Raw genomic sequence first — 6,649 nt, 5'->3', positions numbered from 1 at the left:
GGCGATAGAGAAAAGAGATAACGAGGAACATAGCAAAGAAAGGTAAAATATATTTTTTTAAAGTCGGGGGGAGAGGACATATTCTTTTATTCAGGCGAGAAAAAAAAGAAAGGAAAAAAAAACCACGAGAGAAGTAATAAAAAGGAGAAAAAATAGACAAAATAAGGTGGGAGACAGGGGCGGGAGCGAAACACAAAAGACCGAGGTAATGGATGGTGGAAAAAGTAAAAGTTAGTGATACAAACAGAGAAAGACACAGGGGGACAGACAGACAGAAAAACAGACAGACATACAAAGATACAGATCGACAGACATCTAGCGGGCGCGCGTATGGGGTGCTAGGAAAGCATCCAGGCAGGCGGAACAGGAGGAGAGAAAAAACTTCAAATCGATGATCGTTCATAGGACGTGCAATATGTTCCTGACACGGGTGCAGGCCGCTAAATCCAATAAGGAAATGATGTGAAAGATGTCAGGCAACTGATGGGGGTGTGGAGAAGATCCATTAATCAACCCAGAGGGAAAGAGAAAGAGGATTGGGGAAGGGGGAGAGAAATAGAGAGAGGTGGGGAGAAGTGGAGAGAGAGAGCGAAAGAGAGTAAAAGAGAGAGAGAAAGTAGAAAGACAGAGGGAGAGAGAGACAGAGAGAAAGTAGAGAGAGAGAGAGAAAAAAAGAGAGAGAGCGAGAAAGAGAGAGACAGAGAGAGAGAGACAGAGAGAGAGAGAGAGAGAGATTTTAGTTTTAGTAAGAGTTTTACGGCGCTCGCAACTGCATAAATGTAATAAGGTGATGAGCGCGCGAAAAAAGTTGGTTCCATTCGCAAAAGTTCAGCCTCTACTAAAATGCTAAAAATTTGATGTAAATAAATTCTTAATTTAAAATAACTTTTTAAATAACATTAATTTTTAACGCGTATTACATTTTTCCATAAGCATCGGCCTTTTATACAATCAAGGATTCTGTTAGGATCAACGACGGAAAAAAGATCTTGCAATATTTTGCATCTAAAGTATTTCCTTTGGGTCTCTCCGAAGTCTAGACATTTTGTTAAAATGTATTTAATGGTAAATAAAATGTGTGTCGCATCCGACCATAGAGTTACCCCCTTTTAAACTGTATATCTATGCATCCGACACAGAACGGCTTCTCATCTCCCTGAAGGAGGTATTTATGTGTCAGGGAAGTGTGCCCAATGAGTAATCGAGTAAAATTTTACTTCGTCTTTTCTGGAGAGGCACGAAGGTTTTCGCGGACCCAGTTTGGGCTTAATGTTGTGTAGTTTATTGGGTTTTTTCTTTTCCAATGAGTGTCCCACAGACTGTAGGTGTAGTTTTTTAAACTTATTTTTAAAGTCAGTCTGTGGGAGTGTTCTTCGTTGATCCCAACAGAAGGGACAAGGATTTTTTCGCCAGGAGATTCACTTGCTCGTTTCCTCGGATGCCCACACGGCTAGGCCGCCATGCGAACACGATACTAGGTGAGGTTTGGGGATGAAGTGCCAAAAGTGGATCTATTTCTGTAAGTGGGGGACCTATCATTTAAGAGGCAGATGTTATTATGAAATAAAAAATCTTCTATTATTTTCCTTTCTGGTCTGTGGGTTTGTCTCCCCAAAGGGGGCTGTGGGCATTAACGTCACCTAGCAAAATAAAGGGCTTTGGGAACTGGAGCTTTAAATCGGTTAGTTTGAGTTATTTTGTGGGGGTAATTTAGTGGGATATAGACAAGGAAGATCGTGATTGGTCTGTGCAGGGTGACCCGTATGGTAATAGCCTGGAGAGTCGTCCTAAGATGTACTTGTCTGTGAAGTGTGATGGTGTCGGTGTAGATGGTGGTTCCATAGGAAGCAATCTGGTTTTCCGTGTGAATGTGATGATACGCAGTTAGCGGTTAGTCAGTGGTACCTCACAGGTGGGTGTCACGGAGGTAGTAGGGACCTTTTTTGACCTCATTACTACAGAGACTTGCCTGTTGACCGAGGGCTTAGGGAGGTCGGCAGCAGAGGTACTGATCGACCTCATGACCGGCCGAACTGTCTTTGCGTATGAACGGCCAGTGACAGGGGTCACAACTGGCGTGCAGACAGTCTTCTTTCGAGCCTCCTGAAATGAGCAGCCGTTTCGCACCTTGTACTCTTGAATGGCGCTTTCTTGGAGCCAAGTCGGGCACTCCTTGCTGAACACTGTGTGCTGGCCGTGGCAATTAGGGCAGCAAGGACTAGCCTTGCATTCCTTTTTAAGATGTCCGGTCTTGCCCCAATGAGGACACACGGCTGCGACTATGGTCGAACTTCTGACACTTGAAACAGCGAGGAGGGTTCGGCACATAGGGTCGCACGTCAAGTACCAAAAATGATGCCTGAACAGTGGCTGGAGGGCGACACGGTTCAAATGCGAGTACAATCGTGTTTGTGTCAATAGTGGTCTTCACCCCCCCCCCCCCCCCCCCCCGCGGCGAAGAGAAATCCGGCGCGGCCTTCGACCACACCCTCACAGTTTTCCACAATTTCTTCCATGGAGCAGCCTTTCAGCTCATGGCTGCGGACAACGCCCTTTGAGCGGTTAAACTTCCGGTAACGCTCGGATTTACAATGGAATACCGCCGAAAGTCGAGGTATCCAGGAGTTTGGTCACTTCGTTCTCAGTTGCGCACTTGACAAGGAGTGCGCCACAAGAAAGCTTCTGTGCATTTGCGGGGATGTATCACAGAATTTTCCGTAGTGCATCTCTGGTCTTAATTGGATCAGATCGGTAATCTTTCTCTGTGCGTCTACTGTACTGGAGATGGCCACGTGCGGCTGCCGAGGAAGCTCCCTGGGAAAAGGGAGGGAAGAGGCAGCGGTGGTAAAGGTCCTTTTACCTGTGAATTTGCTCGGCTCGGAAACCGCACCCGCTTCCGCGAGCCGAGACTTTTTTTATAACGTTGAGAGGTGGGGAAGGGTCGTTGGGGCTTTTGGAAACCATATGAATTTGGAAGATGATTCGACTTTGGGGCTCCCCGCCCGCCACCGAGCCCAACAAGGGGACACATTGCTCAGATATCCAGAGCTGTGCCACGGCTACCCCGGAGCTATACTCTTCACGAAAGTGTGCAAGATCCTTCAGTCGAGATTAACCCAGGGATTGAGAGGTTTCAGCTCCCAACCGATTGAATGGCATGGCCAGTGCCACTCTCCCGTCTAAGAGGAGTCCACAGACTGATCTCACCTCAACCGCCAGGTACCCGATTTCCCTCCGCACGGGTCGCACCTCAAGGTCAACGAGGCGTCACTCTGTGGGATAGACGACCTTTAGTTTAGCTAAACATGAGGTCGGCGGGGGAAGAAGAGATAGAAGAAGAAGAGATAGAAGAAGAAAGAAAGAAGAAGACGAGGAAGATAATCAAAGTAGGTGTCGCATCTGGATGAAAGACTGAGAGAGAGAGGGGGGGAGAGAGAGAGAGAGAGAGAGAGAGAGAGAGAGAGAGAGAGAGAGAGAGAGAGAGAGAGAGAGAGAGAGAGAGAAACACATTCATACACAGTATAAGAGACAAGACAGACAGACAAAAGCAGAGGCAGACAGAACTGAGAAAGGAGAGTAGAGGGGGTGGAGGGGGAAAACACACACGCACACACACCCACACACACATGCATGTACACAAAGAGAAATAGGTGCGTACATGAGTCTGTCTGCCTGACTGTTGCGCATGTCTCTTTGAATTTGTGACTCTCTCCACAGAGCAAATTTCAAACTAAGTCAAGCGTGACAAGCAGAAGAAAGTTTTACATTAGTTTTATTTGAAATACAAAGGCTAAGACATATGTACATGTATCTCCAATGGGAATCAGTAGACACATCTATTCATACATAATGTGTCACGATGCGGTGGAATCTGGCACTCGTCAATTTTTGGGCATTGCCTCAGGGATTGTTCATTTGTCTCGATTTCAATTAAAAATACTTCCTTATCTTGAATAGGAACCGAGATATTTACGATTTGAGGAGGTTGGGGGTGCCTTGTTCCAGCGGTAAAAATGGCCGCCAATGTTTGGCCACTTCCATAGCTTGAGAGTGACTGAGTCTTTGGAAACTGAAAATTCACATTTTGTAGTCATTTAATCAATTTTCTTCAATAAAATCCACACAGAAATGTGTTTCTAAATGGGACATGTAAACTGAGGAGCCAAAAACAAAAATTTGATAAAAATTGCCAAACCTGTGAAAAAAGATGCTGCTGTCTTCGATTTAATTATTTTGACGAGTGCCCGATTTCATCCCGATGCCTCACGTAAGTTTTTAAAAAAGCTGACAAATCTACAGACGACTGTAGCTATCAGATACTCTTACAAAACAAAGCTGGAATAATCTAGTGAAAGGAGAGTTTGATTCATGTATATTCATAGCATGAAGACAGAAACCAGATCAGCACGCTGTTGAAAGTGCATGGTTTCTCTTCAATTTGAATAAATAACACTATCTACTTGAGCACTTGGACTGATTGTTATTTCCTTTGCATTGCATGATATGGCATGTTTTAGGTATACAGAATGAATGTATACCAAGGAAAAAAGAAAACAAAAAAAATTATAAAAAGATTAAAACATAACTAGCCTTTCTTTTTTGTGTTTTAAATCAAATCAATCACCAGTATACAGTCATGTCCTAGATGTTGTGCACTGGGTCTGAAAGTTATGGTATATTATGGGACCAGTTGCTCACTTCGATGACAATCTAACTACACATCAAAAAGCCAGTCCTGAGATTCTCCATATCTTTCCGTTAAACCAGTCTGTCGTTGTATGAGGATTATGCCCCTGTCAACACAATGCTGGGTCATTCAGTGGGAGCGCTGTTTCTACCCTGCCTGTCTGTATGTGAGATACATACATTAGTATTACAAGCAGAAAGACAAATACGCAATAAAATATCTTCCCATTGTAAGAATCTTTTGAGGGAAATGCGAAGAGCCCAAACATTATACCAGATGCGGAAAATCCTTTAAATAACTGTAAAAACTGGGATAAATTCTAATAATAAATAATATACAGATTGAAAAGTTTAAACACGAAAAGCAGCACTACTTAAGCCCCTTCACCAAGGCTTTTACGCCTACCTGAAAACTTGTTTTAAAAAATGAAACGGTTTAGTTTTGCATTTCTTCCCCCCAAGAACTTCACTATACAACAAAAATATTATAAAAAGAGAACAACAATAATAATAACAATGTATACATCATCTGAAGTCAGCGCAATCACAGAAACAGGAGCACCAAAACCAGAGTGGAAGGAATATTTACACCGTTAATGCTCAGGAACAAAAATAGGGCAGGGTGTGGTGCTTGCCAACCCTTTAAACACAGTGGGCTTATCTAAGAGGCAGAACTTCCGATTTATTGTCTGTCTCTGATTGGATAGAGCACAGCGTATGTATGAAGAAAAATAACTTGCTCAAACAACAACTCAAGTTCTAGAATGCCTCACTGAAGATTCAAAGCAACAGAACCCTGCACGATACAAACAGAGTAAACAAAGTACTTGAACAGAGATATTGGGGGAAAATATGCTCAAACACAAACAGGAGAATATGGAGGGCTTCTGATTGGGAGTAGAGATATTAGCATGAAACACGTACACAACACATCTCACTACATCCAGTACTAAAGCATCAAGCTAAATTTTTATCCTCATTGCTAGTTATGAAAGTTATTTTCTGCAATTTAGTTCAACAACTGAGTACAATGGCATACTCGAGACATGCACAAAATACTTTTAAAATGTTATGACCACTATCACAAAGAACAGTTTTACAGAAAGTCATTGAAGAATACCGTCTATAATAATATCTCAACTCTTATCACACAAAGATTATACATCTTAATAGGGTTGAAAATCAGCATCAAGACGGGCATTAAAACACTACAATTTACTTATAAATGTACTGTCTTTCTTCCACCAAGGTTAATAAATGTCTTTCTTCCACCAACGTAAGTATAAATCGTGCAGATCCTCTTTAAACGTGCTGAGACTTTAATATCTCTACACCAAACTAACAAAGGAGAACAGAGTGAAAAAACAATATCCTATGATCATATACAAATTATCATCAAAAGCCACCCAAACACTACACATATATGTCTTTGCAATATCTATAAAGCAAGTCAAGGGTGCAAAGTCCAAGACCCTATTATGACTCTTCCATCAGGAAGACTTTCTCTCGATTCGCTTCCTGATGCCCTGCTCAGCACTTGGCTGTTACACTTTCCCCAAGTCCCCTGAGTTTTTGATTGAGTTCTCATTTGAGAAATGCTTTACTGAAAACAAGAGAATAAGTAGTGGTAGTGTTAGAGGAGCAGAGCCTGGCCTCCCATAAAAATCTCAGTCAAGAGTTCAAAATAGGCAAAACAGACGTCAACATTTTCAAAATAGCCTCATTTGAGTCTTTAAAAATTCAACAATCTCTTTTAACTCCTCCTCTCTCCTCTTAAATACAAACTGAACACACTACATCAACATTCTTCACACATGGAAAAAGAACACAGCAAACTCAAAGTGGCAGTCATGAGGAGGAGAGAACAATGTCATGATCTCGCATTCAATTACATCATGCATAAACTTTGGTGATGGTCAATCGCTCACTACTTAAAACATAACAAGGGGTTTCTGTGACAAAA

Source organism: Aplysia californica, unplaced genomic scaffold (genome assembly GCF_000002075.1).
Source record: "Aplysia californica isolate F4 #8 unplaced genomic scaffold, AplCal3.0 scaffold00547, whole genome shotgun sequence".
Taxonomy (NCBI): Eukaryota; Metazoa; Mollusca; class Gastropoda; order Aplysiida; family Aplysiidae; genus Aplysia; species Aplysia californica.
The sequence above is the reverse complement of the archived record's forward strand: the minus strand, read 5'-3'. Positions refer to the sequence as shown.